At 43.7% G+C, this 18617-nt stretch overlaps 1 protein-coding gene across 3 annotated transcripts in view; it reads left to right on the top strand.

The window, feature by feature from the left end:
• Positions 1-12037, top strand: part of YIPF1 (Yip1 domain family member 1) — a 36552-nt gene extending 24515 nt beyond the window's left edge. For all 3 annotated transcript variants that reach the window (XM_053214064.1, XM_015072377.3, XM_015072376.3), the window contains one exon: positions 11490-12037. The gene's annotated coding sequence lies outside the window, so the exon portion shown is untranslated. The remainder of the gene's footprint in view (positions 1-11489) is intronic.
• The last annotated feature ends 6580 nt before the right edge of the window (positions 12038-18617 follow it).

Below are 18617 nucleotides of genomic sequence, written 5' to 3'. Positions count from 1 at the left end.
TCTTGAATTACTCACGGGGTTCTCCAAAGCTTACACATTCTCATGCCTGGTTTGCTCTCTGGCCTCTTGGATGATTCCACTTCGGTGGTGAGCTCCGTTGGTTAGAGTAAAGGAAGTAAAGGGAGAGCCAATTCCTCCATGGCCTATTCCTTGCCTCCCAGTTCCAGCTCCTCCATGTTCCAAGGCTGCAGCCATGCTGGACTCTTGCCCTTGCCAGCACACATGCCTTTGCACTTGCTCTTCCAGATGGCTGAAATGTTCCCTCTCTTCCAACCGTCATCACTTACCTTGTGATCCTATTATAGCTTGTATTATACATTACTGTTAATGGTGCTTGAACTACTAATTGTTCGCTGTGCGTCCATCTGCCTATTCATTTGTTCATTCATTGATTCATTTGTCCTCTGTGGACTGGTATGTCCTCTTGAGGTATGAACTGTTCAGCTCAGTTCCATGAGAACAAGAAATAGGTATTACCCTTTATCTTCATTGCTCACCACAACACAGTGGATGCTCACTAAATGTTTGTGGAGTGAATGAATGAAGCCATATTCTGCCCCTGATCTCCCTGTGGGCCAAGAACCTTTTGTCTGTTTTGTAATCACAGGGTGACCTTCTCCTCTCCCAGAGTAATTGAGTGTGGTGCAAAGACCAGGGCCTTTAGAGTCAAGCAGAACTAAAATGAGATCTTGGTCCTACCTTATACTGGCCGTGTACCTGGGGCAAGGAGCTTACTCTTTCAAAGCCTCGGCCAACTTAACTGTGAAATAAGAATGATACAACCCATACTCTAAGACTGCAGTGAAGATTAGAGATCACGTTTAAAAAGCTCCTGGCACATAGTTAAGGTACTCAGTGATAGATTCAAAGCTACTGCCCCTCTGAGAGTGGCTTGGTATTTGTGTTGAGATTTGGTGGTTCCCACTGACTTTACCTTGACCCTTTATTTCTTTTTTGTCAAATAAGTAGATTTTTTCTCTTAGTTGGGGAATTTGGGTTGCAGGCCTTGCAAATTGACAAGATTTGCTTGGTCAAACAAAGACACCTCTGGCAGGGTTGTTGGTAAGACAATTGCCCTGACCAATGGAATGACTAGGGAACTATTGTAAATGTCACAGCCCACCTTCCCTTCTTCCTCTCTTCACATGGGGATGTAATGTCAGAATCAAAGGTCAGAGCCCTTGCAGATAGGATGGGCTTCCCTCCCCCTTTTTATAATAAGGAAGCTGAGGCCAAGAGAGGACAGTGCCTTGCCCAAGGCCATCCCAGACTTTTGTAGCAAACCAACATGTGTAATATCACACTTCATTCTGCAAAATACTTTCCAGATCACTCTATCTTTGTCCACTCGCACCAGCCTTGTTGACCCCATTGTATAGATGAGGAAGATGGACTTAAGAAGTCTGAGTTGACTAAGTTCACCTACCTCTTAGAGGCAGAGCTTGGACCCAAACTCATGTATTCTGAAGCCAATTTTGGAGGTTTTTCTGATTTCCTACTGTGAAGGCTGATGTTGTTTTTATTAATAAAACTTTCAGGCTCCCACTGCTGGCTTTTGGCCTCTTTTTTGGAGCCCTCCTTTGCTGGTCTAGAGATGCTTCAGTTCATAGAATCCATACTTGTTTGATTGCACAACCTATCAGTTAAGAATTTAAGAATGTGAGGGCTGTATTAATTATCTATGGCTGCCTAACAATATTACCTCAAACCTAGCACCTTAAATGACACTCATTTATTAGTTCGTGGTTTCTGTGGGTCAGGAATCTAGGCATAGCTTAGCTTGGTTCTCTCCTTCAGGTTCTCTTACAGGGCTGCGCTCAAAAGTGTTGGCCTGGGCTGGGGTCTCATCTGAAAGCTGGACTGGGGAAGGATCTTCCTCCAAGCTCACATGGTTGTTCGCTGGATTCACTTCCTTGTAGCCTGTTGACTGAAGGTTTCCTTGCTAATTGTCAGCTGGAGGCTGTCCCCAGTTTCTTGCCACATAGGCCTCTCCATAGGCTCACCAGCGTCATCAAAGCTGTAAATGGAGATAATTGACAGTCAGGAAGACAGAAGACCTGTAACATAAAATAACCATAGAAATGATATCTATCACCTTTGCTGTATTCTTTTGATTAGAAGCAAGTTACAAGTCTTGCTCATACTCAATGGGAGGGGATTATACAAAGGCATGAATACCTGGAGGCAGGGATCATTGGAGGGCATTTTAATTTTATTTTATTTTTAACCTTTATGAAGGAATCATTAACAAATAAGATGATACAGGTATTTAAAGTGTACATCATGATTTAATATACGTGTACATTGTATGGAGGCCATTTTGCTCTCTGTCTGCCACAAGCACATACTCTAGTAATATGTGTGTAGGTGTTTACGTATTTTGTTGTCAATCCATACAGTAACTATTAAAGCGTAGTTTCTTCTTTTTTTGATGAAAAATAGATATTAATAGAAGTTCTAACATTTTTCCTCCATTACCTCAGTGGGTTGTTTTTGCAGCCCACCGCCTTAGAATGAGCATGTGGTAGCTTGTTTGCCTCATGGTTTGATTGTCTGCACATTTGTTCAGCTCCTCTTGCAGATGGATTTCATTGACTGTTGCAGAGAAGGCCCTAGGACAAGGCGGGTCTCTTCCTGAGATTGAGTTTCATGGGGAAGAGACTGAGTCTAATTGGACTTGGACTCCCCAGTGCTTGGCCCAATGCCTGCCTGGCACAGACAGAGCGAGTGTTCAGTCAAAGTTGGGTGGTTGGAGGTGACCCTTTGTAAGATTAAGGCAAGAGTGGGATGTGGGCTTTTACCAGAGGTGTCTTGGCTCACGGAGTTCCAGACATCATTTACTCTGTCGCTCAGTGTTTACTTGAGGTGGCTCTGTGGTCCCCCATGGACCAGGCACTGGGGACCTAGCGAATCAGATGCAATCTTCCATGGGGAGCCTCGGTCCATGGGTAAAATAGCTAAACAGATAATAAGCATATTATGTGAGCAGTGCCCTACCCAAATTGTGAATTGATGAACGCGGTGGGAGCACAGAAGCACTGACTCATTTGGCCTGAGGGAAGGCTTCGCAGAAGGGATCTTGTTTGAGTCTGGCCCTGAAGGTTGAGCAGAAGCAATCAATTACCTGTTTTTCTGAAGAGTGGTCAGCTTCCCATGGCATTTGGGAAGGTGAGGTCATAGGTTGTTCACTGGGACACAATGATGCGATGTGGGCTCACCTCACTGGGAATAAGAAAATCTGAGCTCAGCTGGAGGATAGAGGTAGAGACCACAAGGGCAACAGGTGCTTGGATCTCTCTGCCTTGGTCAAGAATACCTGATACCAGCCTGGGTGAGGGGCTCTTTCAGTCTGCTCTTGCATTAGGACTTGAATTCCTTCCTTATATTTTATTATGAAGGCTCCGACTAATGTCCCAGGTTCTGTAAACCTTCAGAGAGTCAGAAACTGGCATCTGAGAAAAGCCTGGACCCTAGGACCTTTGCAGACCTCCCATCCTGATTTATACAAATTTGACACCTTTGGGCTTTGCTCAGATCTATAAACTTGGGTGTCAGTGTCTCCATTTGGCCTCACGTCTACAAATGAGATAGTGATGAACAGTTTCTTTGGAGCTTCCCTGGCAGAAGCATCAATCGCTTTGCCAATGAGGGGTCTGTCTAGAGCCCCAGGCACTGTAGATTTATGTGCTGGCTGCCTTCTACTGTAATCTTAAGCCTCCCAGCTTTCACTGAAAAAGAATGGCTTCTAATCTCGCAGATAACCTTCCTTATACAAATCTGTGCATTGGAGGGCTTAGCATAGCATGGATTATGGGAAGAGCTCTGTCTGGAAACTCAGGATCACAGAGGAGCTTCTGATTACTTGTGATCAGAGAAATTACCCCTGTATAAGTCATTGAGATATTATAGAGAATACTTGGCTTTCTTCTTCCCTCCTTTCCTTTGCCCTTTCCTTCCTTTTTAAAAATTAACTTATCACCTGAGGGCCAGTGCCATTTCTTCTCTGAGCCAAGACCCTGGGGAAGCCTAGAAACTACCTTGGGAGTCTTACTTTGGCTTGTGGGAGGGAGTTTCTGAAGGACCGCATTCAGACGGGGGCTGCCTTCCCAGGAGCAGTGGTAAGTGGGTCTGTGTGGAGGAAGGTGGCCAGCAGATAATTATACTGCAGTGTGATGGGGCTTTAATAAAAGATGAGAAGAGGACTGGAGAAAATTCCTTTGTCATTAAAACCCTCCTGATTTGATACCTAGGGTTTATGTGCAATTATCCTTTCACTCACTTGGGTCAGGAGTGTTCCTTTGGTCAACTAAAGCTACAAACCCTTTTGCTATATTTATACACATCAGTTCCATTCTGAAATCAGCTTTAACCCAGTGCTATCATCCTCTTTAACACAGCATCCAAACAGCAGGACTTTATACCACGGCTAACACTGTTTTCTACCAGCCCCTTATTTTCTACACCATGTCTGAAAAGTCCCTGCACAGAGAATCCATTTTCAGTTTCTGCACTATTTCTTCATTGCTCCTCTTCCTGGTTCTCTTTCTTTGGAGTCATTTGGGGGAACTTGGGTTGGAGAGTGGGTCAACACAATAACTTCTTATTCCTTTTTAAACTTATTTTGTGGAAAGTCTTTAAACACAGGCAAAAGTAGAGTGAACAGTATAACGAATCTCCACATACCCATGGCTCACTTTCCACAGTTTGTCAGCTTGTGGTCAGCCTTATTTCACCCACACACTCATCTAGTCCCTCCTATTCATTTGAAGCCAATCTCAGGTATCCTATTATTTGATGCACAAATATTTAAATTCTGAATCTATAAAAGATACTTTTAAAAACATGACCATAACACCATAGTCACATCTAAAAAAAATGATAACTCCTTAATGGAGGCATACCTCCTTTTTACTCAGCTTTGCTTATTGCTTCACAGATACTGTGTTTTGTACAAATTGAAGGTCTGTGGTAGCCAGGTCTATCGGCACCATTTTTCCAAAAGCATTTGCTCACTTTGTGTTTCTGTGTCACGTTTTGGTAATTCTTGAAATATTTTAAACTTCTTCATTATCGTTATGTCTGTTATGGTGATCTGTGATCACTGATCTTTGATGTTACTTACTATTGTAATTGTTTTGCGGTGCTATGATCTACGCCCATATAAGATGGTAAACTTAATCAGTAAAGGTTATGTGTGTTCTGACTGCTCCAATGACTGGCCATTCCCCCATCTCTCTCCCTCTCCTTGGGCTTCTCTGTTAAAGACACAATGATATTGAACTTGGGCCAATTAATAACCCTACAATGACCTCTGAGTGCTCAAGTAAGAAGAGACACACGTCTGTCACTTTAACTCAAAAGCTAGAAATGACGGGTGCTGGGGTGGCTCAGTTGGTTAAACATATGACTTTGTCTCAGGTCTCGTTCTCACTGTTCGTGAGCTCGAGCCCTGCATCAGGCTCTGTGCTGACAGTGCTGGGCCTGCTTCTGATTCTCTGTCTCCCTCTCTCTCTTCTCTCTCTCAAAATAAATAAATAAACGTTAACACAAAACAAAACAAAAGCGAGAAATGACTAAGCTTAGTGAGGAAGGCATGTCAAAATCTGAAATAGGCTGAAAATTAGGCCTGTTGTGCTGGTTAGCCAAGTTGTGAGTACAAAGGAAAAGTTCTTGAAGGGAGTAAAAAGTGCTACTCCAGTGAGCACATGAAAGATAAAAAAGTAAAACAGACTTATTGCTGATATGGAGAAAGTTTGAGTGGTCTGGATAGAAGACCAGCCACAACATTCCCTTAAGCCAAAACCTGATCAAGAGCGTGGCCCTAACTTTCTTCATTTCTGTGAAGGCTGAGAGGAAGCTGCAGAAGAAAAGTTGGGAACTACCAGAAGTTGGTTTACAGCTTTAAGGAAAGAAGCTATCTCCATAACATGAAATTACAAGGTGAAGCAGCAAATGCTGATGTAGAAGCTGCAGCAAGTTATCCAGGAGATCTGGCTAAGATGATAAATGAAGGTGGCTACACTAAACAACAGATTTCCAATGCAGATCTTCTTATGTTGGAAGAAGATGCCATCTAGGACTTTTATGGCTATAAAGGGAAGAAGTCAATGCCTGGCCTCAAAGCTTGCAAGGACAGGCTGGCTCTCTTGTTAGGGGCTAAGGTAGCTGGTGACTTTAAGTTGAAGCCGTTGTTCATTCACCATTAATAAAACCCCAGGACCCTCAAGAATTATGCTAAATCTCCACTTTCTGTGCTCTATAAATGGAACAACAAACCCTAGATGATAGCACATCTGTTTACAACCTGCTCAGAAAAAAAGATTCCTTTCAAAATGTTACTGCTCATTGACAGTACATCTGCTCACCCAAGAGCTCTGATGGAGATGTACAAGATGAATGTTGTTTTCATGCCTGCTAACGCAACATGCATTCTGTAGCCCATGGATCAAGGAGTAATTTTGACTTTCAAGACATATTATTTAAGAAATAAATTTCATAAGGCTACCACTGCTGTAGTGATTCCTCGGTGGATCTGGGCAAAGTAAATTAAAGACCCTCTGGAAAGGATTCACCATTCTAGATGCCATTAAGAACATTTGTGATTCATGACGAGGTCATGAACATGAGCAGCAGTTTGAAAGATTCCAACCCTCATGGATGACTTTGAGGGGTTCAAGACTTCAGTGGAGGAAGTAACTGCAGATGGGGTGGAAAGGGCAAGAGAACTAGAATTACAAGTGGAGCCTGAAGGTGGGACTGAATGGCGGCAATCCCATGATAAAACCTGAGCGCCTGAGCAGTTACATCTTACGGATGAGCAAACAAAGTGGTTTCTTGAGATGGAATCTACTCCTGGTGGAGATGCTGTGAAGATTGTTGAAATGACCACAAAGGATTCAGATGATCACATAAACTAGTTGATAAAACAGCGGCACGGTTTGAGAGGACTGACTTCCAATTTTGAGAGATGTTCTACTGTCACTAAAATGCTATCAAGCAACATCACACTCTACAGGGAAATCGTTTGTGAAAAGAATCAATCCATGTGTCAGACTTCATTGATGTCTTCTGAGAAATGGCCGCAGCCGCTCCAGTCTTACCAGCACCCTGATCATTTGGCAGCCATTGCCACTGAGGCAAGACCTTCCACCAGCAAAAAGATTGTGAGTCGCTGAAAGGTCAGACGATGCTTAGCATTGTTTAGCAATAAAGTATTTTTTAAATTAAAGTGTGTACATTTTTTAGACCTAATGCTATTGCACATTTAACAGACTATAATATAGTGTAAACATAACTTTTATGTGCTCTGGAAAACGAAAAAGTTCATTTGCTTTCACCTTATTGTGGTGTTCACTTTATTGCCATGGTATGGAATATCTCCACCATATCTCTGAGGTATGCCTGTATCAAATATACTTTAGTGTTTGAATTTCATCTTGCAATTTATTGATGTATCTCTTAAATGTTTTTCAAATATAGATTCCTACTCCATTTCCCTCTCTCTCCCTTTACCATGTATTTGTTGAAGAATCATTTATCCTGTAGCTTCTCACTGTCTGGATTCTGCTGACTGTATCTGTACGGTGTCGTTTAACATGTTGCTCTGTCTTCTGTTTTCTGTAAATTGGTGGTTGTATCTAATGGTTTGTTCAGATTCAGCATTGGTCGGTTGGTTGGTTTTGGCAAGACTACTTGATATGTGGTGGTAAATTCTTCCACCCATAAACTCATAATGTGTAATTATCTCTTTTACTCTTTGATATTAGTGACCATTAATAAGCAATGCCTACATCTGTTCATTCATTAGAGTTTCTAAAATGGTGATATTTCAATTCCATCTTCACTTCTTTGTTTACTAACTAGAATATTTCTTTAAAAAAATGTTTTTTAATGTTTTTTGAGAGAGAGAGACAGACAGACAGAGCATCAGTAGGGGAGGGGCAGAGAGAGACAGAAACACAGAACCTGAAGCAGGCTCCAGGCTCTGAGCTGTCAGCACAGAGCCCAACAGGGGGCTCAAACTCGCGAACTGCGAGATCATGACCTGAGCCGAAGTTTGCCGCTTAACCGACTGAGCCACCCAGGCACCCCTAGAATATTGCTTTTATAAAAACTTCCCTTTATCTACTCTTTGGCTATCCAGTGGTATAGTTTTTATAGAAGAGCAGAATAAATTATTTATTTTTCACCTATTTTCAAAATAGTAGTTGGTTTAGCAGCACGCGGCAACAGTGACCAACTAATTTCAGTCCATCACAAGTATTATGCTTATCAGTACTCAAATTGTCCCATCTTTGGCTGATGGGAAGCTCTTCAAATTGGCCTGGGTCCTGTTGGCACGGCCCTAAGAGTTTCTGATGACTGCCTTGTTATCTGTCATAACAAAATTTTCCGGGCTTATTCTGAACATTTCCTGTCCGAGACCCAGGTTGAGTCATGTCTCGAAGGAGCCTCGATCCTGTTCAGTGGGGAAGTGGTAAACTGCCAGATCGTTGTAGGTGTCTTGGCTGTTTGCGGGCCTTTTCACTGTTCAGAGTCGGGAAACAGATTTGTGGTTTGCTTGGTTATTTATTTTTTTAAAGAAGATACATTGTGAGTTCATACCCAGCCTTTCAGTTCTTATGTAGCACTACAGAGTTTTCACTAAATCGCTTTTATCTTATATCTGCATCTCCTTTCTCACCTGAGGATCTCGCTTTTCAACAATACCAGCAGTGGTAGAATTGGCCTGTCACATAAGTACTTAATTGTTGTATCCAGGCACTCACAATGGTCTAATAATAACAGCAACAGCATTACCATTAATTACTGGGAATATTGCTCTAAAACCTTTTAATTTTTGTTTTGTTTTGTTTTGTTGTGTTTTGTTTAAGTTCTGGAATTCCCCTCCCTGGCTCGCCTGCTTGGAAGCTCACTATTTATTCTTCAGGACCCACTACAGATACCCTCTCCTTGGGGAAGTTTATATTACTTACTCCTCTGTGCTGTCCTACAGCTCGTTGTATGTTCCTCTGTTATGGCAATTTTTTCTATTTATTGTAATCTAGACTGAGAATTCCTTGAGAGTGGAGATGCATTTACCAGTATACCCGCAGCATCCAGCAGGCATTTGAGGAAAGCTTCATTTTGAACGAGTGACAGTTGGTACACCAATCACATGCACATATCCTCGGTTTGTTTGCCAGGTTACTTAGGAACTTTCATTCATTCAAAGAGAACTACCCTTTGCTACTTTTTGCTGGGTGACTGAGGTGAACAATAGTGATAAGTCCTTACCCTCACAGATTTTACACCTTGATTTTCTATCCCATGTGCTCAGACAGAGTAGAAGGCCCTGCTAAATTTAAGAGAGAACTTCTGATTGGAGCACCTCCGATCAGGCTTGGGTGCAGGGCTGTATCGACGAACAGGACACGGGGCATGCCTGTGCCACAGTGGGGCCAAAAGTGGGGAGCCAAAAGTGGCCAGGAATCGGGTGTTGGCAGGGAAGAGGTGAGGGGGTTCTGGCTGTTGGTGGCATAATGGGCCAAGTCTGGCACAAAGTATCATCTGACTTGCCACCCTCTGGCCCAAGCCCCAGGAATTCCCAGCCTCTGTCCCACAGACTACCTATAAAGGTTGGCAGCAGGGCAAGGGAATTTTCTGTCTGCACTTCCTCCTCTAGTCTTGACATTAATTTGGAACAGGCAGCTAGAGAGGTGAGAGAAAAAGAGTATATTTATGAAAATAAGATCTTTAGTGCCCGCCCTATGGGCTCGTTTGTCCCTACCTTTATTTAGCATTTCAGAAACCTGAGCTGATGTTTACCAGAAGGCCAGTCAGGACTTTAGGTTCTAGCAATCCAGCAAATCCCAGCATTCACCCTTCTCGAACCACTTTTCACAGATATATTATTGACAGCATTTCCCTTTGCTGGAGCCGGGCCATTAAGGTAGATTCCCCTGTCATAGCCCCACCCTGCTAGTGTGGTCAGATGCCGACGTCTAGGTGTGATACTGCCCCTGATGGTTTCTAAGGAGGCCTGGCACATTCTCTTAGGTTCAAGGCCATTTTTTAGGAAACCCTCTCTGCCACATTTCTTAACCACCCCCCTTAGATTTAACTATATTTCTAGCACCTCTTTCCAAATTCCCATCTAGTGCAAATCCCCAACTGGGTGTACCAACAGATGACTCAAATTCATTATGTTCGAAATTAAACTCACCCCCACCCCCATCGATCCTCCTTGTATTTTCCTGACTCAGTGGATGGCACTACCATCCACACCGCCCCTTACTTCAGACTAGGTTAGATTCGTCATCATACTTTCTCACAGTTACCATACAGTTGTAATTAACATAAGTAATGTTTTGTGTATTTGTTTCCTCTGTAGTTTCTGCCGCTAGACTGTAATTTCTTGAGAGTTAGGACCACATCTACCTTATTCATCACTGTACCCAGTGCCTCACACATCTGACACATGAGTCCTCACTCAGTATTTGTTGGATTAATTAAGAAACCCAGGGGCGCCTGGGTGGCTCAGTCTGTTAAGCATCCGACTTCGGCTCAGGTCATGATCTCGCGGTCTGTGAGTTTGAGCCCCGCGTCGGGCTCTGTGCTGACCGCTCAGAGCCTAGAGCCTGTTTCAGATTCTGTGTCTCCCTCTCTCTCTGACCCTCCCCCGTTCATGCTCTGCCTCTCTCTGTCTCAAAAATAAATAAACGTTAAAAAAAAAAAAAAAAAGAAATCCAACCCAGTCACCCAAGCTAGAAACTTCATCATCAATGTAGATTCCTCTCTCTTATCATCTACATCTTATCTATCAGCACAGTTTGTCTATTCTACCCCTGAAATGTTTCTCAGATCTGTCCTATCAGTACTATACCTGGTGTTCAGTATCCAATCATCTCACATTTGGACTGTGGTAATAACTTTATGGGTTTCTCTATCTCTTTTCTTTTTTTCCTTCTAATCTATCTGATGTGTAGCCAAAGCGGTTTACAAAACATTATAAACTGTGTCACTCCTCTATTTAAAAACTTTTTGGGGGCCTCCTATTGTCTAAAAGACAAAATCTAAACTCCCGGGAGAGTGGGATCTATCTCAAATTTAATTGTCCTGCCTCATATCCTGCCATTGTCCCCTACATAACCTCATGTTTCAACAACCACAAACAGTTCCCCAGTTCCCAAATCTTTTTATGTGTCTCCTTATTTACTTTCTTCCTCCTCTAGCACCTAACACAGCTGTCACAAAGACAAGAGAAAGAAGGATGGGTGAAGGTAACTGTGGGGTCTGGTAGAGAAAAATCATTGGATTTCCAAAGAAACGGAGGAAAACTTTTAAAAATGTCATCTTCCCTCCAATGGTAAGCCTTGAAGCTCGTGAATCAGGGCTCAAGGCTGTCTGGTATTGAAGCTATACCTCTAAACATAAATACCGTCCTGCAGTTTAGCTCCTTTCCGTGTGGGGGACTCTTCATCTTAAAAGTTCCTCTTTCTGTTTTTCAGTTCTCTTTTATGTGTGTTGGCGTGTGTCTCCTTTGGACGTGGCATCTACTGCAGGAAAGCAGAACGACCAAGTGCAGGAAAACTGATGCAATGGCACCACCTTTGGCATCTATCTGTAAGGTGTCACCCTGAAACCCAGTCACCTAATTTAACACACAGCAATTAAATGTTGTTCAGCGCCTGTGTCTTTCAGCTCTTCTTTCTCAACTGTCGATTACCATCGGGACTATGCCCTGATTTGGAATGGAACACAAGGGAACGTGGTATGTGTGCCTGCCATTTGCCTCTCGCTGTCATGTGACATGCTTCACATTAGGTCTGCCCTTGATACGTGGAATGGATCCATCCCGAGCTTCTCATGTCTTTGTTCTGGATGTTCCTCTAAGGTGATCCTCTCCTCTCCAAATGCTTGCCATCCTAAAGTGGCCAAACTGTATGAACTTTGGTTCGGATCCACTGGGAGCCTGAACATTTGTCTTTGGTGACCTGACACCGAGCAAGCAAACCTAATCGTTGCAAATAAATACCTCATAGAATGTCTGTCTGCATTTCATGACTTTGATCTCAAGTTCTTCCTTGATGTTTTATCTTTAGTATGCTGGAGGCTGCTGGGAATCTTGATTTATTTAATGCGCTAGCTGTTGGGGTGTGGGACATTGGAATTATTCTTCCTAGAAGTAGGGAACAGAAGGATTAAAGACCATGCTCACTTACAACCTATTCTGACACACACATTTGAGGAAAAACTTGGAGGGCACTTTGAGTGCCTCTTTGAGGTGGCATGACTCCTGGCTAGGGTGCCTTAAGGGGGGAAACCAGTGACGCCTCATGGATACTTTTAAAATACATTGTATTCCAAATGCGTAGCACCTAGGAAGCTGAGCTTCTGCCAAGTCAGGATTGCTGATTCCCTACTGTTCTGTTACCCTCTTCAGGATAGGAATTTCCAATGTATTTCTGAGACAGCCACAAAGACGCACTGGGACTTAAAAAGCTGATCACACAGAAAAAGGAAGATGCGTACCAATTCCGGCTCCAGTGAGCTTAAGATGACCTTGGCAAGCCTCCCATCAAGTGCAGAGTATTCCTCCCACTGATTTACTTAACACGTATAGGTTGTGCACCTACTATGTGCTGATCACCATTCTAGGTAGTGGGACTAGAGCAGTGAACAAAACAGACAAGGTCCCTGAGCCCCTGGATCTCACCGTCACATGATTACTGCTGGGCAGTCACCAGCCTCGGCCTCTCCAACGCCGCCATCTCCTCCTCGAACAACTCCTGTGTGTACCTCTGCAGCTTTCACTGCTTGGTCCGAGCTCTGCCCCTGGACCTCTCAGATCAGGTCTGAGCTGTCTTCCCTTTGTTGACTTCAGATGTTTGAAAACAGCTCTTCTGCACCCCCTGCGTCTTCTCCAGCTAAGTGTTTCTTCTTTTTTTTTTTCTTTTTAATGTTTATTTATTTTTGAGACAGAGAGAGACAGAGCATGAGCGGAGGAGGGGGAGAGAGAGAGGGAGACACAGAATCCAAGGCAGGCTCCAGGCTCTGTTATTTTTTGACACGGAGAGAGACAGAGCATGAGCGGAGGAGGGGTAGAGAGAGAGGGAGACACAGAATCTGAAGCAGGCTTCAGGCTCTGAGCTGTCAGCACAGAGCCCGACGTGGGGCTCGAACTCATGAGCTGTGAGATCATGACGTGAGCCGAAGTCAGACGCCCAACCTACTGAGCCACCCAGGTCCCCCGCTAAGTGTTTCTTTTATCTTCAAGGACTCTTCAAAGAACTTGGTGTCTGTACCTTCTGGTCACCCTCTGAACTGGTACCCTGGTGCTTTTTCTTTAAAATTTAACTCCTGCTGCCCAAGGCAGTGATTCTTATACATATGGGTCCTGTGAATTCCCTGTACAGGCCATTTGCAACCTCCCCTTCCTGTCCCCTAGCAAGAGTGGCAGGACTTTCCTCCGATTGAAGAATAGAAGCATATTGTGAAATGATAAATCTATATATTGGTCTTTGCCACTGTTTCTGACCGAGCTGCTAAGACCCTTGCCATTTCCTGGATGATAAAGAGTGTCTGACAGAGCTCCCAAATCTCTTGGAATTTCCTAGGTAGTGGAACACTTAAAAACTTTTTTTTAATGTTTTATTTATTTTTGAGACAGAGACAGAGCACGGGCAGAGGAGGGGCAGAGAGAAAGGGAGACACAGAATCTGAAGCAGGCTCCAGGCTCTGAGCTGTCAGCACAGAGCCTGATGCGGGGCTCAAACTCACAAACCGCGAGATCATGACCTGAGCCGAAGTCGGATGCTCAGCCGACTGAGCCACCCAGGTGCCCCTGGGGCATTTTTTTTTTTAAGTTTATTTATTTATTTTGAGAGAGACAGAGATAGCGCAAGTGGGGGAGGGGCAGAAAGAGGGAGACAGAGCATCCCAAGCAGGCTCCACACTGTCAGCTTGGAGTCTGATGTGGGGCTTGAAGTCACGAAACCATGAGATCATGACCTGAGCCGAAACCAAGAGTCGGATGCTTAACCGACTGAGCCACCCAGGCACCCTTTTTTTTTTCCTAATGAGGTGACTCTTGGGAGGCTCTGGAGGGGGCTGGTCACCAGGAAGACCAGGCCATGATTAGAAGCTTGGAACTTTCAGCCCCACTCCCCATTCTCTGGAGAGAGGTGAGGGGCTGGAAATGGAGGTAATAATCAATCATGCTTATGTGATGATGCCTCCATAAAAGTCCCAAAAGGACGGGGTTTGGAGAGCTTCTAGGTTGGTGAATACAACCACATGCCCGGAGGGTGGTGCACCCCAACTCCAAGAGGGACAGAAGCTCCTGTACCTGGAACGCTTCTAGAACTCGCCCTGTGTATCTCTCCATCTGGCTGTTTATTTGTATCCTTTAGAATGTTCTTGGTAATGAATCAGCAATAGTGAGTAAACTGTTTTCCTGGGTTCTGTGAGCAAATTGTCAAACTCAGGGAGGAGGTCATGGGAACCAACAATTTATAGCCAGGTCAGACAGAAATCATGGGTAACCTGGGAACCCACTATTAGCAATTGATGTCTGAAGTCAGCAGCGTGGTCTTGTGGGAGGGTGCCCTTAACCTTTGGGTCTGTATTACCTCCAGGCAGTTAATGGCAGAATTGCTTGGTGTGGAAAACCCACACATCTGGTCACAGAAGTGTTGTTAAGCGTTAAAGTGAAGGAGAGTAGTGAGTTTTTCCCAGGCACATATAAATATCCATGTTTGAGGGAGAATTTAGTTACTACTGAGTACTTTTAAGTGTGGTATGACTGGTAAAGTTTAAAAAAAATGTTTAGAGATTATTTAATACATTGGTCAGGATTTAATTTCTAAGTAAGGATGTTAGACACAACCACCCTCATAAATTAGCACCATCATCTTATAAAAGAGAGAACATCATAATATCAAATAATCTGGAGGGGCATAATTTCAGTACTAAAGAAGCTGACTACTTTGTTCATTTTTTCTCACCTATGAAGGACCAGTGAACATTTCATGAACCAGACGGCCCTGCCATTTGGGGGCCCCTGCTCTTGGGACCTCCGTGAAGCACTTACAAATTGTATTCAACCTTAAAAGAATTCTAAAAAGCAATAGCTTAAACAAATTAGTACTTTTACTTTTCTCACACAAATAGAAGTTTAGAGATAGCCCCACCCAGGTTAATATAGCTGCTCCATGATGCCCCTGGGGAGTCTGACTTTTTTTCATTTTTCTTTGGTTCAACAGTCTTTAGCATGAATTTGCCATCATCTGATCCCAAGATGTCTGCTGTCTTCCAGCAAAGTGTAGGCCGTAAGGAGTCCAGCTCCAAGCCAGAACCCTATATCTTTCAGGCTTGACCATAGACAGTTAGGGGCTATGTACCTAAAGACCTTTACCTGACAGGCTCTGGGAAAGCTGCCCACTGCACACCAGACTAGGTGCATGGCCTTAGCACTGTGCTCTCTGAGGGGAGTTGCAGTCAGGGGCTCTGGGCTCACCCTACCATCACCCCAGCCTTGTTCTTTTGCAAATCTGCATTTCTAGCGCAGCTTCCTTCCTTTGGAGGCCTCCTGATGGAGCTAAGGGATGAGGGCCCTAGCCATGGCCTCTCTCAGGTGCCTCTGCTAGACCAACATACTCGGGGGTTGGGGTGAGGTTGGGGTCTTGAAGATGTTTTCTCCACTCTGACCCAGTATTCAGTACCCTTCTACCCATAGCCCTCTCCCTCCTCCTACCCTTCAGGGCTGTAAAATGGCAGGCGACCTTTGTTTAGGGATCCTTTGGCAGTAAGACCGTGCCACATCTGTACCAATCCACCTGACCCTTGCCTGTCACTGTTCCATGGAGAAAAATGGAACATTAGGGGAGTCAGTGCTTTCTCCTATTTAGTGTCTTGCTTATACCATCACAGTAAATGATTAAGATTTGACTGTAACTATTCATGTTTACTACTCAGACACCTGGCAGCTCAGCTCTCCAGCTCAGCTCAGCTTTTGACAGGAAGAAGGGAAAGGGCAAAAGGGTTGACCAGTTGGACCCACCTTTGAATAAGCTTTCTCCAAAACTGCATTTAATGTCTTATGCTTATATCTCATTGGTCAGAACTGTATCACATGGTCATCCCTAGCTGCAAGGGAGGCTGGGGAATGCTCTTTAGCTGGACACACTGCCACCCTGAATGAAACCAGAATGAGTTTTAGACAGATAGCTATTACATCTTGGAACTTTTAGAAAAGTTAATGGATGGTGGTTTTTCCATTGTCAGTTTGATTTCACTGGTTGGCATCATATGAAGATTTAAGAGAAAAGAATTCTGAGAAGATGGCAGTGGCATTTTTGAATCTCCCCAAATTCCTCCATTAAAAACAGAACATCTGGGATAGCAAAACCAAAACCTATGGGCAACATCTACAACAAACCTGGGTGACAAGATATCAAACCCCAAAAATCAAGCTGGTGGAAACCACTAGCAACTCAAAGACTCACATGGTATTAGCACTTTTGTGGAAAGAAGCAAAGGGAAGCAGCTCAGCTTCTGAGAAATCTAACAATGAGAGAACCTCAAAATAGCCAAGAGGTACTCCCTAGAGAGGACAGTAGGCCAATGGGAGAACAGCAGCTGGATTCGAGGGCAGTTTTGTGCAACCCAGTTTGCAGCTGATGAGCGCAGGGGGTCTGAAGTAAGGTCTGAAGAAGTTGGAGCAGTCCAGGTCCTGTGGACTCTCAAAACCAGCCGAAGGCTCTTTCCAGGACATCAGAGCAGAAACTGCAAGGAATGGGATACAGATAGAGTAGGCCAGAGATATTTGGGGCACAGAAAAGGGAAGTCAGAGGAGAGTGGGGGAAGGGCACACAGCCAGGAGGTCTCAGAAAGTGTGAAGCCATGTGTTTGAACGCTTTGTGAAAACAGAAAAAGAATCTGTAGAATCTTGAATTTAGCGAAGCCAACCTAAGTCACCCATCCTTCCTAAGTGTGCAGGAGAACTAATTTCATAGAAAAATGAGCAACAGAAAGGACCGCAGTCATATCTCATCGTGAAGTTATTATTAGAAAAATGAAAATACAGAGCAGAATGATATCCCTAATGATATGAAAACATTCCAGAAGACACACCCACAAAATCACATGAAAAGGCTAACTTAGTATTTCAAAATAAGCTAAAGTAAGTTAAGGAAATAGTGCAAGTTCCTGCTCAACAGCCATGGGGTAGTTCTAACAGCAACACTGGTGCTCCCTTCGTGTGTGTGTGTGTGTGTGTGTGTGTGTGTGCATGCATGCGTGTGTGCTTATGGCTCTAATACAGGAGTAGCACCTTCATAATGTTTGGATAAGGACTCCCTCCTCCCTTTTGCTACTGCAACCCTATTCTTTCTCCCCTATGTTGTTCAGCCCCTCTAATACTTTTGTTATCAATTCTCTGCATTCAGTCCCTCTTTGATTTGGATAACAAAGTTTGTTGTCCTGAACAGACGCTTTCTGATGTAGTTACTTCCATTCATTCTTCTGTTCATTTAACAAACATTTATTGACTACTGTCGAATGTTATGGCATTTCAAAACAGTGATAAACAGGATAGACAAAGCCCCTGCCCATGTGAAGCTTATATGCTAGTGAGGAACTCAGACAATAAATAAGTAGTTACACATGATGATTTCACATTGTGGTAAGTGCTCTAAAAATAAATGTGGTGTAAACAATAAATAATTGTCTCTTGTATAAATGAAGTCAGGAGGTAAGGGCAGGTAGCCTAAGGATTGGTTTAGTTGCTCCAAATAATCAAGTCTCCTTTTATCCATATTCCATGCAGCTGGATGGAGGAAGGGTTTAAGAAGGGGCAAAGACCTTGGATACCTCTCCTTCAAGGGGAGTTTCTGGGAAGCTACCACATAACAGTTTGAATACATTTTTATTGACCTGAACTCATCAGTCACCTGGCTCCACCTAGCGGCAAGTGAGACTAGGAAATGTAGCCACATGCCTAGCTAAAAATTGGGGATTCTACTTCTAAGAAGTAAGGGAAGAATAGATAGGGTAGACAACCAGTAGTCTGAACAAGATACTAAAGGAACTAAACAAGGTAATCTGATCGCAAGTAACCTGGAGTGTTTAATTTTTTTTTTAATGTTTGTTTATTTTTGAGAGCGAGAGAGAGAGAGAGAGAGAGTGTGTGTGAGTAGGGAGAGGCAGAGAGAGAGGGAGACAGAATCCTAAGCAGGCTCCAGGCAGCCCGACGTGGGGCTCGAACTCATGAACCGAACCGTGAGATCATGACCTGAGCCGAAGTAGGACACTTAACCGACAGAGCCACCCAGGCGTACCTCCTGGGGTGTGTTTAAGGACACTCATTTAGACTGATTCTTTATAATCTTTCTCTACCACCAGATAGAAGGTTGTCAGATACCTGATCTACCTTTGTATTCCCAGTTTGTTCTTCAGTGCTTCAGACATGATTGATATTAACATGTTTTTGGAAGTGAATATAATCTTAAAGCAACTCAGGAAACCATTACTAGCAAACATTACAAAGCACTATGTGTGATCTCAATTTCTCTCTCTAGACTGGGACTTTCTCCAGTCAGTAAATCACTGAATCTCTGTTACTAGAGTACTGAACA

The sequence above is a fragment of the Acinonyx jubatus genome, chromosome C1 (genome assembly GCF_027475565.1).
Source record: "Acinonyx jubatus isolate Ajub_Pintada_27869175 chromosome C1, VMU_Ajub_asm_v1.0, whole genome shotgun sequence".
NCBI lineage: Eukaryota > Metazoa > Chordata > Mammalia > Carnivora > Felidae > Acinonyx > Acinonyx jubatus.
Note: the sequence above shows the minus strand (reverse complement) of the source record. Positions and strands in the feature narration are given on the sequence as shown.